General features: G+C 40.5%; 1 protein-coding gene across 1 annotated transcript in view; it reads left to right on the forward strand.

The window, feature by feature from the left end:
• The first annotated feature begins 169 nt into the window (after window positions 1-169).
• Window positions 170-26,460, forward strand: part of BACH2 (BTB domain and CNC homolog 2) — a 309,638-nt gene continuing 283,347 nt past the window's right edge. The window contains exon 1 of the mRNA XM_025042865.1: window positions 170-485. The gene's annotated coding sequence lies outside the window, so the exon portion shown is untranslated. The remainder of the gene's footprint in view (window positions 486-26,460) is intronic.

Below are 26,460 nucleotides of genomic sequence, written 5' to 3' on the forward strand. Positions count from 1 at the left end.
CTGCCCGGCTCCCGTAAAGTTATTGTGAATGGGGAGCGGGTGACGTCAGCGCCGAATGTCAACAATGTAGCGATTGAGAGTGTGGGCGTTCCGGGGAGAGCGCGAGCCGCGCCGCGCGGAGCAAACAGCGCCGAGCCGCCACCGCCTCGCAGGCAGCAGCAGCAGCAGCAGCAGCAGCGATCGTGCACGCCTCGGCTGCGATCGCAGCGGCGCTAACGTGAGCGCCCGCTGCCGCCCTCGCCACCCGTCTGCCCACTCCCGCTGCCGCCGGGCTCTCGCTTTCTCTCCGGCCTCTCCTTGGCCCTTCCCCTCCCCCTTCCCGGCACACTCGGAGGGCTGAGAACGAGCTGCCATGTGATGCGCGTCCTCTCCTCGAGCTTTCGGTGACCCCCGAACCGCCCACCGCGCCGGCCGCCGGGAGGGGACTGCAGTTTGGAAGACGCGGGGAAGAGGAGGCGGAAAAGGACGCAAAGTTCTCTGACCAGGTGAGTCTCCGGCCGCGGGCCCCGGCGCCGGGCGGGGTGGCGGGGCAAGTTTGAGGGAGCAGTGGGTGCGCGGGGCAGGCGGGGAGGCGTGGGGAAGCGGCGCGGGAAGGGAGCCGCGGTCGCCCGGCGCGCACCCTCCGGCTGAGCGCCCTGCCCGCTTTTATGGCATTTTCTAGGAACGCGAAGGGGGTCGCAGCCGAGCCGGCGAACGCGCCTCGGCGAATGTGCACTCTTCTCGCCTGGCTGTTTACCGCGGGCGAGGCGGCATTGTATTTTGCTCGCGTCGACGGGTGTTTTGGAACAGTAGGGGGAGGAGGAGCAGAGGGTAATAAGTCAGGCGTGGGGAGGGCGGGCTGGAGGGAGGCGCGCGTCCTCGCGAGCCGGAGCAGCTGTCAGACCCACGGCCCGGTCCCCGGCCCGCGATCTCCGAACGGCCTGCAACCCGGCCGCGGCGTCAGCGCTCGGGGCTGCTCCGCCAGGACGCGGCCGCCGCGCTTTTGCGCTCAGCTGTCAGTTGCTGCCGGGTAGCCGGAACCACTGCGCCTGCTGGGCATCAAAGCCCAAGTTTACAGTCCCGGTGTTGGGGCCTCGCAGCGCAGACCTTGGGCTGCGCGCAGGGCATAATCCCTAGTAACTAATGACCGGTTATCGGAATGCGTCTCTGGGAAGGTATACCGAGGGGCTCGTGCCATCAGAGAGGAAAACCTTACATATTCCTTCTTCCAAGATTCTGCATGAAATCGAAGTGCAACATGTATATACACATACCGTCTTCTCCCTCCCCACACTTCAGTCTCCAAGCCCCAAAAGCTCCACCTAAGTGGAGGCGTTTATCATGGGACACCTCTTCACCTCCCCATGCGGAGGCTCCCTGTGGGTCTCACAGTTGTCCTCTCACCGGGTGGGTGCCCCGGAGCGGAGCGCGGATGGAGAGGGCAGCGGGCGGCGCTCATGTACTACCCCAGCTGCCCGCGAGAGGGGACTCGGCGTCGTCGGTCTGGCAGAGGATTTGCGGGTACTCGGGTCGTGGGAAGAAGCGGGCAGGGCTGGATGTATGTGTGTGAAAGGAGCCGCGCACCCCTGCTTCGGGAGTCGCGGGAACGCGGGGTATCCGCAGCACCCTCTCGCGTGTAGGCAAGTTTGACAACTTGGGGGAAGTTCCAGCCGCTGTCGGCATGGTTTGTCTGTGGCCGGAGAAGGCGTTCCTTGCAGCTTGCGGTCGCCGAGATCCGTGGCTCCTGCGAAACGACGAGGGCGCCCCACACCCGACTGAGCCACAGACTCCCCGCAGGCCCGCGGATAGCGAGACACGGCGTTTCTCGGTTTTCACTTACGCTGTCTAGTGCTGCAGTCTCGCACTCTCTGTGTAAATTTCATCTGTTAAGTGTATTTCACTAAAAAGGGTAATTACTTTAGATAAAAATCCTTTCCTGCCTAGTGGGAACCTTGGCGGAGATGATGCCTAATGAGATATTTTGCTTTTGTCTGTTTAGAGTAAAATTAGAGATGTTAACTCTGATAACGGTTTTCTCAGATCATTAAAATGTAACGTGTAGAAAAGGCATGTCGAGCTGCGAAGGTTCTGGCTGACATGAAGGAAGCTGAGCGTGAAAGGTTGACTGCCATTCCTTCGGTGGAGAGGGCTATTTTGGTAAGGCAGAAAGTCTTGCCTAAAATGTGAGATTGCCCCACCCTGGTTCTCAGGCAGCTCAGGAGTAAACGGCATTTTTCATTCTTGCGGGTAATAATAAACGTGAGTCAAAATGACACCTTGTTAGAATTAGTCTTTAGTCTGTAAGAGAGATTACTAAATTACAGTGTTGCATTCAAACTGCTCCAGTGAAAAAAGTCTGTCAGCATTTCCATTATAAAGTCAGTTTTTCAGGAGTTTATAATTTCACCATAAAACTTTGGCTGAAATGTCTTCTCTTCTGGTGTTCTGGTTTAAAAAATGCATTGATTGCCCACTTCCATCCTATTTGCCATTCCGGAAATTTGAATATCATTCAAACGGGGTCCTAGAAATGGAATACACAGCATAGAATAAAGTATTCTTGTTAGAACATACTTTATTTGTGCAGAGCAGTATTTTCATTTTGGAAGGCTTTAGGTTTGCCATTTGGTAATCATAAATGTGTTGAATTAATTTTTCTGGTATCTGTCGATTCTGCAGGTGGATTGAAATGTCAGTTCTTGTATATGCCAGGATTATATCTAGAAACATTCCCTCATATATGTATTATGACTGAACTCATCGTTAAATTATGAACACCCCCATTAGTTACTTTTCAGTTCTTTTTTATGTTGCATGTGAGGGTTTGCCATAGAGAAGGAGTAAGGCAAAGAGGGAGGGAGGGAATCCGCACCCCCCACCCCAATTCACTTTACAGTATTACTAGTGTCTAGGAGGAAGCCATTTATTCTTTCTATTGAATTATATCTTTGACTCAGTGTCTTCAATCCAAGTCCCTTCCAGTCTCTCACCTCTGGCTGCTGTGTGAGGGGTTTAATTATTTGCAAACTGCCTTGAAATCCCTGGATGAAAGGCACTGAGTAAGTGCAGAGTATTGTTATTCAGATATGGAATTTAATGATCCATTACAGTTCATCAGGAAAATGCACTTTGCAGTGATGGTAGGAAACGTTCCACCTGATAGAGGGTAATAATAACTGCTTAAAAGTAGGTTCAGATTACAGATGAGACAATTAACTCTAGCCATGTGCTCTTCAATTTGTTGCAATTCATTTTGTGATCAAAGTGAGTCGCAGAAAGCCAGATGGTCAGGTTCATGATCAAATCTCTCCTAGGCCAGCCCTTTTACTTCTGGGCCCACTGTCTGTACTGCCGACAGGACTTATTCATTAGCGCTTGTGAGCTGTTCCTCAGAATTCGTGATCGAGGCTCCTGTGATGCAAACAAAAGGGCTCAGACCAATCTGTATTGTTGGGAGCAATTTAATTTTACTTGGATTAACTAGTGCTTAGTGTCCCTGGTATGGATCCAGCCTTAACAAGGGACGAGAGAGATCCCAGTGGCTCTCTAGCTCAGCTGTGCAGGGCTCTACTGCCCTACTTTTTGTACTTCAAATTTCAGGGGCTATGGTTTCTGTTTTGTTGTAAATGCTGCCTTGATGCTGAATGAATGACAGAATACTTAGGTAAATAAACACCCTTCCTGTTTGGCTGAGGGGGTGGGGAGCAAGACCAGCTTCGTGGGCATATGACCCGTACCATTGCACGGGTCCCTCTCCCCGTCATCTGCTCAGAAGGACCTCACACTTGGTTTACTCTTCCTCTGTTGTCTTCTTGAAATCTTTTAATAATTCTTGAATACGGGGCCCTTCATTTTCATTTTTCATTGGTCCTGGAGTGGGGCGGGAGCATAGCCCACAGGGGCAGGTAACCACTACTTTGTGTCAGCTCTTTTTTGTCGACTGTTGCTAGGCAGGAATGGGTGGGAATACTGGCTTTGTGTTGCCACATCATCTGATTTTTCCAAGGGAAGCTGGATATATGGATTTTTTATGTGGAATCCCTAATTTTTAAATATTAGCTCAAAAATTTTTAAATGTTGGATGAGAACATATGTAAGAGCTAGAGCTGGCCTGCACGCTTTCACCACTGAATAGGCTAATACATCTTATTGTTTAATATTTCTGTATTTGGCTATTTTCTAAAGGCCTGGCTCATAGTAGATGATTTCTGAATCTCCACCAAATGAATGGTTGCAGCTACCGGGAAATTGAAAGATGGAAGGAAAACAAAACTCAAAATCAACATTGAGTCCCACTCAGGAATTGATAGCTTTCTTTTAAACAGAATACAACATGAAAGGCCAAATAAGTAATACCATGGGCACTGTGTAATCCTCTGCAGGTAAATCGTCCATCACTTTTGAACCACCTGCCCTCTCTTTAGTTGTTATTGACCAGATAGGGAAACTTGGCTATTTAATGCCTGAGGACCTCCATAAAAATTTGATATTTGAGAACACTCACTAAAATAATAGCTGCGATTTATTGAATGCTCACCATGTGCTAGAAACAGTGCTCACTACTTTACCTTTACTTATCTCATTGACTCCTCAAAGCAACCCTGTGAAGTAGGCATTGTGCCCATTCTACAGAAGAGGAAAGTTCTCATTTTATGTTGGAAAGAATTTCATCTGAATGCAGTGTGTGTTTTCTTGACCGTCGAAATGTTATTTTGCCATCCTACAGACACAATTCAGTTCTGAGGCAATGCCTGGGTATGGGGTAGAGAACATAGCATACAGAGAACATGGTCCCTACCCTCATATAGAGGAACGGAGAACAAAAGATGTGCAACGGATTTGTTAAAATCTTTGATTTAGACAGCAAACACAGCTTCTGCCTCTCTTTCCTCTCCTTTCCCTAACTGGATTTTGAAGAAGCTCCAGTGACATACGACCCTGTCAGAGGCAGTAGCTGCCGTTCAGAAGTCAGGGCTGGGTGTAAAACTTGACATTTCTTTGGAAAAGAAGATAAGCTTTTTGCATACCTGGGGAAATGTCAAGGAAAGTGGCACCAAGGGCTTGGGAATGTTAGAAAAATCACTCCTGTGTTATCAATGACAGTGTGTGACATATTCCTGTCCCACCTTTAAATTTTCCATAAATATTTACAAATTGTTCAAATCCAAACTGAAACCTGCTGTGAACTAAACATTTTGTAAACTCAGTAACATTGCCCAGCATATCACTCATATTACATAGCTTAATAGAAAAGTCTTTCTTTCTTTGTCAATTCAAGATTTTTTCTTTTTCTTTCTTTTCTTTTTTTTTTTTTTGTTAATTTCAAATGGCAGCCTACCTAAAACTGAAACTTAATCTTACCATCAGCATGCTACTCAGCTTCCTTAAAGCTGGAAGTATCCTCAGAATCACCACTATGTCCTTTTCAAGGACCATTTTTTTTTCTAAAGAATATTGAAATTGAACCTTGTCCTACTAATGGCACTACTTCAAAAATCAGGCAGGAATTTTGCCTTTGTTTTTCTTTGAGCTATTTTTTTTTTCCAAAATAATAAATCTCCCCAATCTGAAAGCATTTCACGTACTCGTTCATTCTAGTCATTGGAATTATAGCCAAAATGTCTCTCAGTCTTCCCCAGTGACTTCATAATCACCATTTCTCCAGCATATTCCCTGGTTAACTTCTCTTTTGTTCCTTAGCCTGATAATAAATTGTCCTTTGGTTCTGAGATGTGTCATTTTCCTCCTTGACCTTTTTGTTCTTCTCCCTAGGGCTGTAGGATGCTGCAGAGAGCGGTGCTTGGTTGCTAGCTCCCTCCCATTCTTGTGTCAGTTTTCATTTTCTTCTTCCCCAAGCATTTAAATCCTCCACTTTCCAGCCTTCCTGTGCTTCATTTGTTCACGAGCCCGCAGCTGGCGTCTTATCAAGACTCCAGGTTAGTTTCAGAAGAAAGCTTTTCTAGTTTCCGAATCTTCCATTGGTTCTTGTCTTGCACCATTCTTCTCTCTTCTCCCCCTATCACTTTTTGCAGATGCTTCAGGAATTTCCTTAGGACACTCTGAGAGTCTAAAACCATTGAAGGCTTAGACTTTCACTTTGGAGCTTTAAGTTGGGAGAGCCCAGCACAGTTTTTCCATTCTGTAAGAAGGAAAATAAAATGAAGGTGCACACTCGGCAGGTTTCCTTGGTATCTTGGTATCCACGAATTACTGAAAATTTTTATTTTCTTTCCTTCCTGTATTCTCCTAAGCAACAGAAGCTCACAGATGCCAAAAGATAAGCCAAATGTCTAGAAACGCCATTCTTTAGAGGCATATGCCTTATTCATTCACTAAACTAGTATATACCGAGTATCTTTTATGTGGCAGGCATGGTGTTAGGCTATCGTGGTGCTAGTGGGGAGCGAACCCAGGCCTGGTCCCTGCCCTCGTGAAGCATACCATCTAGTAGGAGGCTAACATTAATCAGATAGACACAGAGAACTCATTGCATGTTCTGTGAAGGAAAGTTCTCCATGCAGAAGAGTGTAATGGGGGGATGTGACCTGGTTCGGAGGTTGGGGCAGCCCTCCCTGAGGAATTGTGGAGTGAGTTGCCATCAGAGCCCGTCTGACACTTGGGGCTTCCTCTTTCACCCTAGCCTCCTAATCTTATTAATTCACTGCTATCTTCGGCCCTTTGGAGTATTGCATAAACCATGATATAACCCCTTGGGCCGTTTTGGCAAATAATGGTTCCTGTATACAGAGTCCAGAATTGATTTATTTACCCGTGTCTTTAGAACCTGATAAAAACAGAATGGTTACTTGCCAAGAGTACAGTTCATTTTCATACTTGGAAAAAAGTTAGTTTACTGATTTTGAACATATTTAGGGTCATTTTGACAACATTTGAACGATTACGCAGACATTTTGACAACATTTGAACGATTACACAGACATTCCGTCCCAGTTGGCTGGTGTGTGAGGGCGCCTAGGCAAGAATCTTCAGTGGAAATACGGGTTCAGCTTCTGTCTGAAGGTCTTGCCTACCTCAGAGCAGGAAGGTCTCCAGTGTCTCCAGACCAAGCAAGATGATTTAGGCTATTCTTAGCACAATTTAGGAGTGTTGACAATGTCTAAAACAAATGAACTGTGCTGTAACTAACACACCTTTATTCTCTTTTTCTTCAATAATAGCTAATCTGTGTTGGGAGCTTCCTATGTATGTTACTCATATTAATGTATTTAATCTTCATAATAATCCAGAGCTCGGTGTGACCGTTAGAAGCCGAGGCACAGGTGTCATCCAGCTATTGAGTGGTGGGGCAGGGATTAGAAACGGGGTGTCTGACACCAGAGCCTGTGGTTACCAGGCTATTCTGCCTCCCTTTTCCTTTTCTTCTTCATTTGAGGTTGGAATGCTTTCTGCCAGTTCTCAGAAGTGGAAATAAAGGCTAGTTTACTAAAATATTAGATAAATTGTTTATGTTTATATGAAAGTTAAAATTGAAAAATAATTTCTCAATCCACTTAAGTGAAAATATCTCTTGTCTTTCACATGGCTCGCTTGCTAATAATTGCATTGCCCAGGTCTAAGTGTCCAGTTGGGGATCAGAAAGTGGAAGTGATAACATGTAAAGACAAAAGAAGAGCTAGACGTAGAACATGAGTCCCGTGGCTCTGTCCCTAGGGTTTTCCTGTAGGTCAGGCTCCTCTTGTTACATGAAGAATTTGTTTTCAGCTTTTTGGATTTTTTTTTTCTGATGAGGTAAGAAAAGGTGAAAGAAACCATTCCTATAATAGGTTGATTATTCTACTGAGGAGGGAGAATTTAATTCAGAACCAATTCCATTAGAGCTCCTAATTAGAAATATTAGCTGCTAGCAACAGATACAAGTAGGTAACCTTTGCTCTCATTCTAGTCAATTTCAGGAAGAGATTATCTTGCCAGATTAGCATGTTGCAATTCTCAACTGGAGACTTGAATAGTTTTAGAGGACTCAACTAGGCAGTTGATTTGGCAGTGACCCCGATTACCTTAGGTTTGCAGGGTCACTGTTTAGAATGCTGACTCAACTTTGCCCTGGGTCAGACATCCAAGTTGTCTTCTTTAGTCGAGAGGCATTATTCTTGGGAGCTGCTGGAACATTAAGCGTCTGTGTAGCTCAGTTTGTGACGAGATTAAAGTGTATGAATGTACTATGCTTATTTTTCAGTTTTTAGTTCAAATTTTGAAGATGGCTAAATGGAGAGATGCTTAGTGTGTCACTGTTGGAGGTTTTAAGTGATTAAAAAAATCAAGCAGATGAGTGCATAAAGATTTCTGTGCAAACAATGATGAGCTTAAATTAAAGCTGCTGATTTAGTATGAGAATTACTTGCATTGATTTGTAGGATATCTACATGGGTTCAAGATTCCATATTATGCAAATGAATGAGCCCTGAAGAGTCAAACTGTGAAAAAAAGGAAATTAACTATAAAAGATATTATTACCTATTCAGCAAGAGGAAAATGTAGACATATTTGAGAGTTAACTCTTGTTCTTCATATATCTTCTTGGGAAGATGAGGATCGGGGATGATGATCTTCGCTGCAGTTGTAAAGAAGGTAGGCAAGGTTTGCTATCAGTTCTCCCAGTGTCCTCTTTCTGTCCTTACTTCTTCACGCTGTGCTTTGCTGCCTTTTGTCCATCCAGTACCCTTAACTAATCTCCTCCTTCCCTTTCAAAACCAATCTCAGGAAAAGATTTTATGGAAAAAGTTTTACTAGGGTATAAATAACTGAGCATATATACCTAGTGCATTACTTCTTTCCGAAGAATCAGCATATTACTAGGATACAAAGCCAAAGAAATAAAACCTGAAACTGTGAATAGTAGAATTTCACACACTGGTAACCTGATGTTGGGAGGAAATTTCTGAGTGAAGAGAGGGCTGTTTATAACTCCAACCCTGGACGGAGGATATAGACAAGGAGCTTAGAGAATATAAGCGAGTGTAATATTAAAAATATAAAGGGCAGACGATTTTTAATGTTGTAATATATTTGTCAGTGGGCATCACCTTCCTCTTGCCAGAAACTGGATCTGGTCACAGATCTAAATAGCAAGATTGTGTGTTTTTTGACATTTAAACAGAGCTTCGGGGAAAGTCACTTGGTCTTTAATTAGGAATTTTTGTCAGTCAGTAACAGTGAACCTGAAATACTCTATTATCCTTAAATATTGAATTTTAAGAGAAAAATAATAATAATTTAAAAAAGCAGTGCCTCCCACTCACCTGACTCCCCACCCTACAGTTTTATTGATAAAAACCGAGTTGATAAATTCAAAATTGGCAGGCCTTATTCTATGGAAGGTGGTAAAATCTAGATGTTTGGTTAATGAAACCATACTGATTTTGCATACAGATATTGCCTGTGTAACACCCAGTTGAGAAGAGTCTGAGCTGCCTTCCATACTACCCCTCCCCCACCGCAAACTCCTCCAGTAACCATGCTATGTTGAGTTGATGGCGCCATCTAGTGCTGATCTCTGGAACTGTCTTGCTGGACTCACCATCTCTTATTTTCCCTTTGCTGTGGGTTAGATTACTGAGCAGACCAGAAGAGTGCCTCTCTGGGAGTCCATTGTCTAACTCTCCAGTAATTCCTACTTTTCCTCTGTCTTTGTAATTTACTTATGTCTCCATGCCTTCCTTTCTGCCTGACTCCATTTCTTTCTATTTCTCTCTCTCTACTGTCTCCTCTTTGTAGCCCTCCTTCTTTCATTCTCTTCCAACTTTTGACCAGTTTAGGGGAGGAAAAAAAATCAGTACTCTCAACTGATATTTTTTTCTAATGATATATTATGCCACAGTCAGAGAATGTCATGCATTTTAAAGCAAAATTAACAAACCGTATTAAAGAACCAGAGTGAAACTAAAGACGAAATTCTCAAGTCTCAGTTAGAAGACTGTCCCCTCGTCTCCTCTAATTACATGTTTCCTTGCACACAATCAATAGTATTTTCTTTAGTTTTTAATTGGTTTTAGAACTACTGTTATAGAATTATTTTTTTCTTTTTAAATTGCAAATTTAACTTCATTAAAATTTATTTTTAAAAATTTTCAATGACAGTTGACATTCAATACCATATTGGTTTCAGGTATACAGCACAGTGGTTGGACATTTATATAACTCATAAATATCACTCATGTTTTAAATTCAGGATACTTTCATAAGATATCTTAGAACATCATATCATCGGTATAGTGTTGTTTCTATGGGGAAATGTGTCCTGACTTCCAGACAACCAGTTTTCCTGTAGATTTTTGTATCTTCTATTAGATGAGATAAAAGAATGAAAGACGTGTAGGACAAAGCCTGAGATGTGACTATTCCATAACGTTTGTGGGATCTGAATTAGTATACAGCTTTAAGACTCCCACATCAAACAATAAATTTTAAATTTCCACTTATGTTAAGCATCTTGATATTGTGGGTTTGAAAATAAGTCCCCTCTGAAAAACAGGAACTGCGCTTGTCTGTTACCAGTTTTTGTGGTCGATACGGCAACTATTCTGATTTTTCAGAAGAGGAAAAGCAGTTAAATCCAGTTAAAATTAAAACGAGTTAAAATTAACTAGTTCGTGAGATTTGAATGCAGCTGTTCCACACATCACAACACTGTGAGTTGTTTGTTTATTATCACTATTAATTACTATTAGTTGCTACTACCACTTTTTAAGCCATGGTATAGATTATTTATATTTTTGGTTTAACCTTGGGAAATAGGAACTGCAACGGTAGAGAGGTTCCTGTTTGCTAATATGCATGTACCTTGTTTTTGTTTTTGCTGGGTAGGTGTGTGCACCTTCTGTATGCAAGAGTAATTTAGCCTGTCAGCAGTTTCCTACCAGCAGTGCTTGCTGACTCATGCAACTGTTGCAGTGCTCAGCTGGCCTCACTGTCAACTGCCCACAGTATCAGCTCTGCCCTGGGAGAGCACGGAGCATTTTAGCTGCTGAGAGGCTATTTTCAGAACTGTGGTCACTGCTGAGCTGGGTTCCCCTCTCCTTCTAGCAGCCAAACATGGACTTTTGGTTGCAGGGTAGAAAATTAGGCATATTTCTTCTATTCTACTTTTGTAGAGACTGCGTAAGAATCAGCGATTCTGGGACTCCCTCAGAAAAACCGATTTTTACTTCATTTTAAATTTAAGAGGAGAGGGGTGAGGAGAAGGTAATGAGGGAAAATACTATTTCCTCCGTAGCGCCAGAAGGAACTTGCATGAACCTTTAACTTAGGCTTCTTGGTGTAACCGAAACCTGACCCACTTCTCCCTCTGTGAGTACTATGCCTTGAGTAGGAAAGCAGGAGAGTGGGTGTGGAGTGGCCAGCCTCACATTGTTTTGTGTGGCTCAAGTCCTTAAGTAATGACAGATTTTGTTGGTATCCGTTGCACATTATTAAAGTTAAAAAAAACCCACCTGACCTCAGGTCATTTTAAAGCTGACGTGTTTTCAGAGATGGTTTCACTGTTTGCTTTTGGAGTTCACATGTACTTATTTTCATCGGAAAGTGTGAAATGTTACTTTTTTGAGGTTTCTAAATAAACTTCCTTTTGTACTTACAAGTTGATCAAATCATCCTAAATTATCTTGAGAAATGAGATCAACTGGGGAAAAGAAAGCTTGGTACACCCTAAGGAGTTCTCCTTTTTTTTTTTTTTTTTTGCCTCAATAAGCATTCTAAAGCAGCTTTGACCAGTAATAAAGAAAAAGCCAAGCCACAGTGACTGTGTGTAACATGATGTTGATGGAAGTTCTTGGTTTCCGCCGATACAAATGACTCATCAGTATCAATAGAATTGTGACTTCTAATAATAACACAGTGCAAGACCTTCAAAACATGTGGTTTTAGCCCTAGCTGTTAGTGAAAGGTTGGAAAATATTAGTTTAAGCCTTTTTTTTCTGATCTCTTGATTTCACCCAAGTATAAAGTTGTTTTTTGTAGGTGTGATGATCACACTATTGTTTTTTCATCTTACTGTTTTTAGTTTCGTTATGACCAAGTAGCCAAACTCAGATCATTTCATCGTTTAGAAATCTGTGCAGTAAGCATCTCCTGTCAGGGCTGTGTTTTGAGGGAAATGTGGCTGAAAAGCAAATCCTCCCTCAACAGAGAAAGGAAAAAACTGGTACAGACAACAGTCCACTGAGCTGCTTGCCTCCTACACAGCATCTATTGTGGAGGGCTGTGGGATTGCTGACTAGCCCTATCGCCATGTGAGTCATTGTCAAGGGATTCCAAGAGGAAGGTTAACAGAAAATTCGAGTCAGAGGAAAGGGCAGAGTGGAGAAGGAGCAGTTATCACAGGAAGAAGGGTGCTGCCCCATTTCCGCTGCTAAGGGGATGCCTAGAGACCCTGAGTATCACAGGGAGTTTAATTGTATGCTCATATTTTGCAGCCTGTTTACTTCCGTCTGTATATGGGAGCGTTCTTGTTTTTTTGTTTAGTGTTGGTTTGTTTTTTCCTGCAGTTTGGCCGGACAATTCAAGATCACTATCTTAGCTCTGTACCATAGCAGTCTTAGCCAGGAGCTTTTCCTTTTCACATTCTGTAGTGGAAGCAACTGAATTTCTAGAATATGAGACCCACATCTGCATTTACATTTATATAGTGTTTTCTTTCTAAATATTTCATCGTTAGCAATGTTCTGTCATTTGTTTCTTAGCTACTTCCTTGCTACGTCAGCCTTGATCTTGGGAATTAAACACTTTAAAGCGAAGCTGAAAATTAGAATTGTGGACCGTAGGAAGAAATATATCTTTGTGGTTAGGTGGGCCCAAATGCATAACCAGAGTTTAGCAGCCATTGCTGATGAAGGCCTCGCACGTGCACTGCATTTCAGGGAAGAGTCACAGACTGAGTTACCAAGCCTTCTGCACTGCACTGCTGCCATTAGAAAGGAGTTCTTGAAATCATCTTTCTACCTGTAGGCTGAGACCTGCCCTGTCCAGTTAGAACTTCGTAACTGTATCTTCATTTGTATCTATGTGGACTATTTGGAGCAGCTTCATAACCACCAATCAAAACACAATTCAAACCAATCAGAACAGACAATTCAGACCAGTCAGGACTGTGATATTTGGACCAATCAGAACTGTACAGTTTGGATTCTTCATTTGCATAAAAATGGAGCAATGGGGAACCAGGGCTGGATTCTATAAAAGGTGGCCTCTCCTTTATCTTAAGGAAGCACACTTTCCCTTTCCTCCAGAAGCTGCTTTCCCCTGGTTTGCAAGTTGTTCACGTGAATAGTTTCTCCTCTTTCTGCACCTCAGAGTAAGGACATTTGTTGACAGAATTTTATTAGCTCAAATTTTGTGTCAGTCCTGCCTCTTTCGCACTTCATTTTAGATGGATTTTTTTTTAAGTGTCCTGCCATCTTTTCAGCATTTGGGATTTTTAATATTCATACCTCCCATGTTATTCTTTTTACCCTTGTGTCTTACTACCCAGTAGAGTTTCCTTTCTGGGCCTCTTTTTCTTTCCCTCTCTTGGCAAGTGTTTTCATTTCTTTCTCCGTGTGAACACTTGATTCTTCTCATTTGTTCTCTTAGATTCTGTTGGCTCCTGTCTGCGTGCCCACACCCATTTCTCACCCCATTCTTGGACAGAATTGGGCATGTGCACACACGTGCATGCACTCTGTGTATATATGTGTACTCTGTGTACACATGTGCACCTTACATGACGCCCCTCACTGATCGTGATCTCTTGCTCATTGGGACACCCCCACAGCAGTCTCAGGTGCTACTCTTGCCATCCTTGCAAACAGCTGGTTCCTGGAAGGAGTCATTCAGGTAGGAAGGAAATCGGAAGGAGAGCAAGACTGGCTTCCCGCCTGTGACTGAGAATGCACCCTGGGAAGGAGGCTGGTTTCGGAGGACCAGGAAAAGGCCCAAGGGAGGCCCCAGCTTCAGAAGCCGGGGAGGGGATGAGGTTGGGCTCAGGGATGATAGCAAAGGAAGACAGATGTTGAGATGGTTGGAGTTGGAGATCCTGATTGGGTCAGAAATGCATCTGGATGGATAGGTGGCTGAGAAGAATTAAGGAGAAGAAAAGGCTCATAACCCAGGATATGAAAGAAAACAGAGATCTTCAAATTGCTTCTAGCTGATAAAATGCTCGAACAACCTGGTAAGGTCATAGGAACAGGTGGGAGAACCCCCCGGGACACCCAGTGAGGAATAGATCTTTCCTCAGAGAGCCCTTCCCTGACTGCCCTGTGGAGTGCAGGGACCACCTTCTTTCCCAGGTTCCCCACCCCCTTTCCTCTCCTTCCTTTTCTCTGTAGATTTTATCACCCTCTGACATGCTGTATGTGTTGCTTGTTTATCTGTCTCCCTCACTCTGACTTAAGCTCCAGGAGCTCAGGGGTCTTTGTTTCCTTTGGTCCTTGTGGTATTTCCTGTGCCTGGAAAAGTATCTGGCACTCACAGGGTGCTCAATAAATGTGTATTTCTTGAATGAATGAATGAATGAATGAGTGAATGAATGAATGAATGAATTCACTGACTCTTCTTCTTTAAAAATCACCTGTGGCTTCTTGCTGCCCACAGAAGTAAACTCCTCAGCAGAACATTTAAGGCAAAAGATTTATACACTATGAAGATAAACCAGAGCATTCGGAGAGCATTTAAAGCTCTTTATAATTTGTTCTCACTCTACCCTTTCAGATATATTTTTCATTAATGTTTTCTTTATATTGAACTTTAATGTCTCTTGAACTAATTTATGTTTTTATTTTGTACAGTTTCCTAGTGTATGAATTATCTACATTGATTCTGAAGTTCTTTTAATTTATCCTAAAATTACTTCTTGGACAAATCAGTAATTACTTATTGAAGACTTGCTCTTTGCAGAGAACTCTGTTAGGCACAGATTACGATGTGCAGAATAGCATACCAGTAAAAAGTATGGTCCCTTTTTGTAGTGAAGTTGTTTTGCATTGGAGATGACATGTATAAACATGAAGCATTTGAAGAACAGTGCATGGCAATATGTGCTCAATGGCCAGGATGAATAGTAGAGGTAAGTGTTGTAGGAGTTGGGAAAAAGAGGGTCAGCAAGGTTTGGAGGACGGAGAAGATTTAAAAGGAGGAGTTGAATCTGTATATGTTCTGAAAATATTGTGGGTATTGCTGAAATGGTCTTTAATTCTCTAGTCGATGCCCTTCGTGATTTTATAGATGTCCGGTTCATCAGCTTTTTTGTTCCATATCGATCATTGTCAGCATGTCTCTTGACCATTCTTTTTTTAAATTAAATTTATTGAGGGTGACGTTGGGTAATAATATCATATAAATTTTATGTGTACAATTCTACAAGACATCATCTGTATATTGCATTATGTGCTCACCACCCAATGTCTAGTCTCCCTCCATCACCATATATTGACCGCCATTACCCTTTTCTACTCCCCTACCCCATTTCCCTCTGGAAACCACTAAACTCTTGTCTGTGTCTATGAGTTTTTGTTTGTATTGTTTGCTCGTTGCTTTCAGTTCTGTATCTCACGTATGGGTGAGATCATATGGTTCTCAACTTTTTCCGTCGACTTATTTCGCTTAGCATAATTTCAAGATCCATCCATATTGTTGCAAATAGCAGTATTTCATCTTTTCTTGTGGCTGAGTAATATTGTATTGTGTGTGTGTGTGTGTGTGTGTGTGTGTGTGTGTGTGGTACATATATATACCACATCTTCTTTATCCAGTCATTTATCAAACAACACTTTGGTTTCCCTTGACCATTCTTAAGATGCAGTAAATGGAGGGATATGAAGATTCTAAATGCAGACCCATGAAATTCTATTATAATAGGATGAAAGGTTTAAAATGTATCAGGAGTTCTTCACATTCATTGGAAGAATATGTGAATAGAACTTCTGTTCACTAAAGTATGAAGAATGAGAAAACAAGCCTGAAGTAACTGCTGATATTTGTGACACATATATAGGACTGGTCTAGCACATGTAAATAACATATACAAATCAATAAGAAAAAGCCAGATAACTCAATAGAAAAATTGTACTGTACTTTCATATACTTAGGTACTTCATAAAAGAAACTCAGATGGATATTTTAATCAAACACATGCAAATTAAAATTGTAATAACATTGTAATAACATAACAAATTAACAATTGTAATAACAGGCTTTGAATTGACAGAAATTTAAAAATCTGACAATATCATATAGTGACAAGGATGTGGATGAATGGGAATTCTTGTATATAGTTGGTAAGAGTATGATTTGATACAATTGCATTGGAAAAATTTGCTATACCTAACTCAAGTTCAACCTGCTTATAACTTACAACCCAGCAGTCTTACTCATAGGCATATATGTAGAAAAAGCTCTTACTCGTGTGCTTCAAGAAACATGGGCAAAGATGTTCAAAGAAGCATTGTTTATAAGAGCAAAAATTAGAAACAATCCAAATACACATCAGTGTTTAATCAAATCAACACATTTTGCTGTATGTATGCACTGGGATACTATTTGGTAGTGAAAAATGAGCTATTAACACCACATAAAGGAGGGTGTGGAGAGGCAGGAAGCTTAGTGGTTTAGAGCAAGGATTCTGCCTGGGTTCGAAATTCGATTCTGACACTTATTTTGTGATCTTGGTCAAGTTTCTTAAGCTCAGTGTACTTCAGTCTTCTCATCTGTACATTGGGGAGAATAATGTCTACCTGATAGAGTTGTTAGGGTTAAATGAGTTAATATTTGTGACATGCTTAGGAGAGTGACCAGCATGTAATATGTTATGTGTTTGTTAATTAAAAATGCATTCCTCAGTATGGATGAATCTCACAAACATATTGTTGAAGGAAATAAGCCAGACATTGAAGAACATGTGATGTACGATCCCATTTATGTAAAGTTCAAAAACGTGTAAAACTAAATACATTGTTTGGGATGTAGATGTAGATGGTAAAACTATAAAAAAAAAAGTAAGAGAATTATTGTCACCAAAAAATCAGTATAGCGGTTACTCCCAGAGGAGATGGAGTGGAATATGATGGGGCAGGGACTCCTTAGGTGCTTTCCAGGGTCCTGGCTCTGTTTTATTTCCAAGCTGAAGAGTAGTCCTAAGGATTTTTTAAAAAATTATTTTTTATAGCTGTATGTGTTTTATGCATATGTGTATATGTGTGACATATTAGGTAATGCATTTTTAAAAGGATTTTGAGAGTTGTTATTTTCTGAAAATATTTCTGATTTGATCTGCTATTTTAAAATTACCTCAGAGAATGCTAAGCCCAAAGCAGCAAGATGACATTTAACAGTAATAAATGTAAATTTCTACATTTGAGTTAAAAAAAAAAAGTTGTTCAAGTACAGAATTTGCACACCTGCTTGGTACCAGTTTCTCCACAAGATTGTGAGTTGCCAGCACGGTATGGTTCTTGGTTCTTAGGGAAGGTGGCACCTTCTTGGAGCCATGTTAAGAGAGCTGCCCTGTTTATACAGGGTAGCGAAATGGTCCTACTCAACTATTCACAAGCCAGGCTGTCCTATGTATGGAATACTATGCCCCATCCCAAGGGACAAGTTTGAGGAAGATGTTGACTACGGAGGGAGCGACCTCTGTGATCACGATGTTTAGGGATCTGGAAACTGGCCGGTTTTAAGAATGGCCAAGGAAGTGGGGATGTTTAATGTGGAAAAGAGGAGATATAGGGAGAGAAACAATATCTTCCAACATTAGAAGAAGCATACTTTTTTTATTGCTCCACGAACAGATCCCTAAATTGTCTATTGGTGGAGGCAGGTTTCAGCCCCTGGTCTAAGCAGAGGCTGGGGACTTCCCTTAGGCTTGACTAGAGCCTCACTACCTGACATATGGTCCCTGGATCAGTAGCTTGTTAGAATGCAGAGTCTCAGGCCCACCCCACACAATTTGCATTTTATCAGGATCCCCCTGGCACTCGTACATACATTGAAGTTTGAAAGGCACTGGGCTAAATGTCTCTTAGATCCCTCTTCATAATTCTTAGCTTTTATTTAGTAAACTACACTTAGTAAACTGAAAATCAATTCAGAATGCCTGACTGTAGTTAATAATACTGTATTATATATTTGAAAGTTGCTAAGAGAGTAAATCTTAAAAGTTCTCATCACAAGAAAAAATGAATTTGTAATTGTGTGTGGTGACAGATGTTAACTAGACTTATTGTGGTGATCATTTCACAATATATACAAACATCAAATTGCTATGTTGTACACTTGAAACTAATGTTATATGTCAATTATTTCTTAATTTAAAAAAAATTTTAAATAAAATGCCTGAGTGTATTATATGTACATAAACCCAAACAAGTATTTGTTGCTCAATTAATTTGAAGTGGATTTGTCAGTTTTCTCCCTAAAGTAAAAGTTAGGTTGCTTATATATTTGGGCAGCTTACAGCGATTAAAATATAACAGTGTTTTATTCTTTTTAATATATAGGACTAGATTCTTGCTTAAAAAGTCTATTAATTTTTTCAGATTTTTCTTTTATATTCATTAAAATTGCCAGAGTAGATTGAGGTTTTGAATACCTGTTAAGAAGGCCCACAAGAGACATTTAAATAATAAAAGCATTTCATTGATTTTATATTTAGCTTATTTTTTTTTTTTGCTTGTACATATTTCATATTTTGACATTATGGGAACCTTTGAAGTCAGAGTATTTTATAGTGATTCTCCACAGTAGCCTATATCTTTTAGATTCTAGATCTGAGATCAGGCAAATAAAATAGTTTTACCTTTTCCCCCTCAAAAGATCATGACTAACTTAAGCTCATTTCTTTTTTTCCTTAAATATTTTGGTACTTATCCTTTTTAACTGATGAAGTTCAGGTGGAATCCATGATTCATTTCATCTTTCCCCTTTTATGTAATTAGTCATTTATTCTTTTGATGGCAACCGATACTTAACATGATAGTCATAAAATTCCAAAATAAAGAAGTTCTTAAATGACTTACAATCAGATATAAAAAATGCCTCACAGTATGGCAAAATGAGTGGGAAAAAACTTCTCATGAATAAAAAATATTCTTTAAGGCCATATAACCATGAGTTATTTGGTTTAAGCATATATTTCCAGATCTATTTTCTTTTGGCATGTTGGTCAAGGAAACTATACTTTGACAGCTGGCTTAGATAATATTTGGTGTATGTATGTCATCTGGATGAGATAATGTATGACAAATGGCTTTATAAAATGGTAAAGTATTATAGACATTTTAATAACTTTTGTGCGTTATAATTAGATTTTAATTTGAGTTTAGCAAGGTTTTCCCCTCTTTTATAGGACTGACTTTTTAAAAAATCTTAATTCTGCCTTAGTGAGATTCTTCAAGTTTTGATTTTTTAATCCAAAAATGATTGCAAACTAATGTCACCATGCTCCATCATATTAGTAGCTGGCTGGGAGGTGGAAGGCTAGACTTTTTTCTACCAGCTTGCTTGCTTGCTTAATTTGTTCATTCATTCGTTCACTATGAATATATACTGAGCACTTTCTGTGTGCAAAGGTCTGGGTTGAGTGCTCTTGGAAGGACATAAAATAAATGAGAGTTCCGACGTCCAAAAAGTTTTGTAATTTGTAAATTTTTTTAACAATCATAGTACCTTACCGAATTTTAGATTACTAGATCGCCATTTTAAACATTGAATAGATATGAGATTGATGTTGAATTTAATAGCTGTTAAAAATACAATTGCTTCAAGTATATTCTTCAATTTTTAAGAGTATAGTTTAAAAACATTATTAAATATCCCTATGGGGTTTATGTGATCTTAGGTTTTTTTTTTCAAAATGGTTTGAAATCTCATATTTCAGGCTAGTCTGTCCAATATGGTAGCCACTGGCTACATGTGATATGACTTTTGAGACTTGAAATGTGGATAGTTCATATAGAGATGTGCTAAGTGTAAAATATACACTGATTTCAAAGATTTAGCATACCAAAAAAAGGACAAAATCGTTCTTTAATAATTTCTCTAGTTTAGTTTAGTTACGTGTTGAAGTGATAATAGTTGGCATATATAAGGTTAAATGAAAGTATTCATTTTACCTGTTTCTTTTTACATTAAAAAATGCAACTACTAGAAAATTTCAAGTTACATACGTGGTTCATGTTATATTTCTATTTGGAAGTGCTTGTCTAAACTCTAAAGTGTGGAGTGGTTGAGACCTCCCAGAGAAAAGAAGACCAGAGTTTAATAGAGAGTTAGAGATGAGATGCCACCGACAGAACACACTTACTTGAAGAAGAAATCCCAGGCTGCACCTTTGCCCCACTTTCAGAGATGCCTGCTTTCCTGAACCCACAAAGAGCCTATTTCAGGCCAGTGATAAGCATTAATATATCTTTTTTGCTGAAAATCACTGTTATGTCATTTGATCTTTGCTGTTCGCTTCGTTTTATAGAAGGTGGAAGCCAGAGAAGCCAAGATTGCATTTTCCTGTGCTGAGACACTCTAATTTTCACTCCTGTAAATCTGTTTCTTGAGAGAAGCAGCTAATTTTATTTCATTTAACTTTTACATTTAATTATACATTGAGAGTAGTACACATATCACATACATTCATTATACTGATGAATTTTCACCAGGCGAGCACTGATATAATCAGTTCCCAGGTTAAGACACAGAACTAACTAGAACTACCCCAGAAATCTCTTATGCTCCCTTTTAGTAACTACCCCTCCCATGGTAACCACTACTCTGACTTTTAAAAGCATAGATTAGCTTTGCCTGTTTTTGAACTTTATATAAATGGAATCATATAGCATATACTATTTTGTATCTAGCTTCTTTCACTAAGTAATATATTTGTGAAATCCATTCATATTGTCGTTGCCTATAATGGTCGACTTTGGATTCTCAGTGCTAAATTGTATTCCATTGGGTTAATATACTACTATTTATCCATTTGTGCAGTTTTCAGGGGTTTCTGTTGTTGTAGTTATTATGAATAGCACTGCTGTTGAACATTCTAGAACATATGTTTGGATGACCACATGCATTTCTGTTGGCATATATGTAGGATTAGAATTACAAAAACAGCTTAATTATTAAATCGTCTTGTAGATGAGGCTGAAATTGGGCTTTGTGATACTCTTGAAGAAAAGAAGTAAAAACTTCAAACTTTTGATGCCTCAAATACTGTGTCAAAATAAACATGAGGGCAGCCATTACAAACGGATACAAGGAGAAGGAATTTTACTGCCTTAACACATTTTGGAAGGGAGAATGAAGACAAAATAGTAAACTCCATCTAGATAAAGCTTGAAGGATTAAGATATTGAAATACAGGCATACTTTGGAGATATCATGTGTTTGGTTCTAGACCACTGCAAGAAAGCTAGTATTCCTAATCTTTTTTGCTGGTGGAGGGTTTTGCCTTCAATTTGTAAAAAACAAACAAACAAAAAACAATATCTATGAAGTGCAGTAAAGTGAAAATGCAATAAAATTAGGTATGTCTGTACTGAATTTGCACCACTCAGGTTTCTCTTATGGTTATACTTTTTTTTTTTCCCCCAAGAGAAATCTTGGCATATGATAGAGGAAAATTAAGATTAGATTATTAACAAGACGCCAGTATTCTAGAGTAGAATAAGGGGTGAATAGCTGGGGTTGTATTTATCGGAGGATAAGGAAATGAAGATGGGCGTGAATAGTTGGAAATTATATCCCAAACCCTATAATGAAAGCTCTAGTTCTCAAAGTTTTACTGAACAAAATTTCCTCCATCCTTTTCTCTTTTGTTTAGAGTAATATGTAGGTAATCAAATTTGCATTCTTGCAAAGAAGGCAATTATAGATTCCTTAACCTGTTTTTAGAAAAAAATGTTAAGGCAGATGTTTATCCAGCAGCATCCTGTGTGAAAGAAGTTTAGTTCTAGGATTTGCCAACACGGAAGACTTCAGTGTCTACCTTTGCAGCTTCTTAACATTAATCACAATCATTTAAAAATGTGTATTTTATATTTAGAGTTGCACACTGGGCAGGGGAAGAAATCCTCCAGTTTTCTTGCTCAGACTCAGGATGACTCTCGGCAAGATACGTGAGATGTGGAAACAAGTGGATAAATACTCTGATAGTTTCTTCAGCCTCGATGGACAGAGAACGTCGTTGCTATTAGTAGTGGTAAATTGGTATTATTTGAGAGCAGAGAATATGATATTAACTCAGGACATAGCTCTTACAGACTGAATGCTTTGTACATGTCGCCTACATTTATAGAAAGCCCCTCCTGTGATTGCTCCATCTTCCAAATTTTGGGTGTGTTTTGGATTATGCGTATATGTTTAAAAGTCACATTTTCTTTAATGTCTATTGATGATATCTTTAGGTTTATAAGTTTTGGGTCAGAATTCGAGCTTATTCAATTTCTTGCTTTCCAAATTAAATATAAAATGAGAGCATGGTGGGGGGAATCAAATTATTTTTAGGTTATATTTGAAGAGCAGGTGTGTTCTCATGATTTACAGTGCAGGTGCATTTTAATTTAATTTGCTTAAAATGACGATTAAAATATTATTCAAGTGGAATAAAGCTAAGTTTTAAAAATTACTTGAAAACAGTTGCTCTTTATTTTTTCCTTCTTTTTTCCTCCACTTGACTTAAGTAATGTGAATTTCTGAAGCAGCGCCTTCAAATAACACTGCTCCAAATGTGTGAATTACATTTATTAAATAAGATCCAGCCTTTTCGTTTGTAGGACAATGTGGGATCATGGGACCATGGGTCTCCTCTCTGTCTAGCCTGATTCTAAGGCAGGAACAGTCCTCCCTGCTTTTGGACCCAGTGACATATTTTCATTTGTCATTGAACACCAACCGGAGGAGAATTACAGCCCCCAAAATGCCCCCACTGGGTCCCCACCCTTTACCAGAGGATTTGCTGCTTCAGCTTTTTAAGTGCCCCAAATATTTCATGTTACGATCGTGCACTTGTGTAGCTAGTTATCAGAGTTGTGTGGGTGTGTTTAGAGGGGTCTCCCCTTAGCTTAGCTTCTGGTCTTGGTGACAGAATCTAAATAACACAGGTTACTCATCACGAGTTGGAGATTTTCCCCTTTTCACATTGATGCTTCTGATATAGTTTTATACGTTGGCTGATTATGTGTGCGTACTTTGCGGCTCTAAGATGCAGCTGGAAAGTGTGGGGGTTGTCTGCTTCCTCTGAGGCTGCTACAGGTGGTCAGGTGGGGGCGGCTGTGATAAAGGTACAGCACCCACTTCCGGCAGCTTGTCTTGTGAGTGCTGTAACCCACAGCCTGAACCCAGTTCGCACTTCAACCTGATTCTCTCCTGCATACTTTATCTTTCGCTTCTTCTGATTTGCCTGTTGAAGGTTTATGACTAAGGTTGTGGTTAAAAATTCCCTTTTTAGGTATGAATAATCTTTCAAATTACTTTGTGTTACAATTTCTTTTTCTTCTTTTGCTGTGGACTTTTTGGATTTTGTAAAAATGAGTCCTAAGAAAAAAATCTTAATATCATAGAAGAGTTAGATAAAGGTTAGGTGGATAATATATCCCCTCATTAAAGAAAAAATAAAAGCAGCTTATGTTCTTGGCAGATTGAGTATGTTAAAATGCATTTTAGGATGGCAGCTCTGCCAGTTATTTAGAACAGATATAGAAAAGCCCATTTCAGAATATTGTTATAAAATCATTAGATTTGGAAAGAGTTCATTTATTTAGTGTGCAATTCACTGCCATGTCTTTTTAATTTCTACGCAGTACTGTCCTTGGAGCTGAGAGAAATGCAAACTGCCCTGGCAGGTTTGCAGTCTCACTAAAAGGGAACCAGCATTTATTAATATGCCTGATGATGTCATAGGAGTTTTGCACGATCTTCAGTCTTTGAGAAAACCTTATAAATGAGGTAATATTATAACTTTTTCAGAGAAAACAGCTGAGGTTCAGAGACATTAAGCACGCACTTAGAGGAACCGTAGTAAAGAGTCAGGCCCCTGGCTCCAGCAGCAATGACCTCTCCAGTGTGTGGGCTGCCTCTCACACTTGGTAATTTAAAGAACACCTTGATTTAGGGACATCCAGTAAGTATTATAGAAGTTCAAAGTCAGGAGTGATGGGGCGCAGCTGGAGTAATCAGAGAAGACCCACGGGGTGGGTGGGAAAAGATGAAAAAGGCAGGGGTGGTAATTAAAAAGATCAAAATGGCAGCAGCAAGTTGGCCAATTTGAAAAGAGACCCGAGCCTCGATACAGGTAGAATTTGTATAGAGCAGCCCGGAGGAGAAAGGGTCTCCTGCACAGTGTAAGTTGAATGAGGGCAGGAATGATAACAAAGGGAGAATGAACACACATACCTAGGAGACGTAAAGGCTAGTCTAGCTGGGAGCCCTCAAGATTTAACACTAAACCAGAACTTATGGTGCTAGGCACTATTCCAAGTTCATTATGTCCTTTATCTTATCTTCACAGCAATCCTCTGAGGGTGATACTATATTATCATCAACTCTCTTTTAGGGATGAGGAGACTGAGGCACACAGCCATTAAGTGATGGCACTGGGATTCAAAGCCTGGCCATCAAGCTCCAGAGCCTGAGCTTTTAGTGACCCCTCTCTACTTACCCTTCACTACTAGGTGATGCAGGTGGTACTGAAGGTTCTTGAATTGCTGGGACCAGTGACAGAAAGATCAAAATAGCAGGGGTGGTGATTGAAAGATCAAAATGGCAGCAACACGTTGGCCAGTTTAGAAAGAGGGAAAAAGAGAAGCAGTTACTCTGAGCTAAATGGTCTAGTCAGGGCAGGTGGGTAGCAAGAGATAGAGGTGAGATTTAAGGATCAGCAGGCCTTGAATGATTGGGATGAAGAAGAAGGCTCTAAGATTTGGAGACTAGGTGGCTGGGAGGACAATTCTACTATTGAAGAAATGAATGAGGTCAAGAGAGAAGCCGTTTTGTACAGGGTAATAGCACAAAGGCAAGAGAAGAAGGCTTTTGAGTGGGTTAAATATTACAGTAAAGGCACCACATGCTAGAAAAACGGTTTACGGGCGAGCTGAAAATAAGAGTCCAAGGGAGAGGAGAGAGACGTTTCAGGGTTATCTGCAAGGAGAGAGTTGATGGCCTGTGAATGGATGATTTCGGAGAGAGGGAGAGAGCAGGGAGAGAGAGAGAGAAAGAGAAAGAGAGGAACTCGTGGCCTTAAGAAGTGCCCTGGGTCAAGCAGAGGAAGGAGAGAGAGGAGCAGGGAACCATGAAGGAAATGGGAAAAGCAGCTAACCGGAGGAGAGAGGATAATTAAAAGAGAAAATAAAAAGCTGCTGAACAGTGTCAAATGCTGCAAAGAAGTCAAGAGAACAAAGAGTGGAAAGGACATACGATTTGGCAAAGGGAAAGGCCATTTTCACCCTGTACAGTAGGCTTGGTAGAATGGGGAGGTGAAATTCAATTGGACTGATGATTTTGGTGTTGCTGAATTTCTTCCTCAGGGAACCTTTTCTAAGCACTAAATTTTCCGGGTGATTCAGTGCCAAACAGAGTAGGAGCTTGGTAAATACCACTTGGTTGCCTGATACTGCATTTAGTTACATTGAGCTGTCTGATCTAACACACTTTGTCTTGAAGTGCATTCATTCACATAGCTCCTAGTTTCTGACTGTGGAAGTTTTAATTGATCTATACCTACTGAGCTATCATTTTGGGGCCAAGTTGATGAGCCCTTGAAGCAGAGGTGAGGCAGAAAACCATCAGCTTTGAAACATGCTTTAGAAGTCCATACAGCTCTCCAGTCCCCAGGGCCCTGGGCTCATTTGTTTCTAAACCTGGTTTAAATATACGAGTTGTTACAACGAATCCAGACAGTATTACAGCCCTGTCATACACAGGACTCATTTTTCCTTTTAGGGCTCCTTTGTCCTATAAAGTCCAACTGATAGGAAAATAACAAAAAATGTTTCTCCTACCTTTTCAGAAATCTTCAAAATATCAAAATGTGTCACAGATCTTCCACTGCCCACTTACCCTTTGTTGAGAATCCAGATTTTCCTTATTTCAGCACCACGGCTGTGAATTGCGAAGCACTGCATACACCACAGTGGCACTCACAGTTATTTTTATTTAAGCTGCCAGATTTGGAAATGGACCTCACTTTAGCATTAGATTAAAAATTTAGGGAAGAAAGAAGAAATTTGCATTTACAAGTGATCACATTTTCTGTTTTAGCTTTTGGCTAGAAGCCTATTTGGTTCTTCATTGTTCCAGCCAGATTTTCTTTGTAACAATAACTTGATACATTCTGATTTTAGAAAATATGTCTCCATGTAGAAAACTCAGAAGTTTTAGGAGAAAGTAAGCTCTTTTTATCCCCCAGTCCTTTCCCCCAGCACAGAGTACTGGTAAGTGAAACTTAGAGTCAACTCAGGAAAGTCAGACCCCCACCTCCTACCATCAGGCCCCTCGCTTCTC

Source organism: Pteropus alecto, unplaced genomic scaffold (genome assembly GCF_000325575.1).
Source record: "Pteropus alecto unplaced genomic scaffold, ASM32557v1 scaffold7, whole genome shotgun sequence".
Classification (NCBI taxonomy): Eukaryota; Metazoa; Chordata; class Mammalia; order Chiroptera; family Pteropodidae; genus Pteropus; species Pteropus alecto.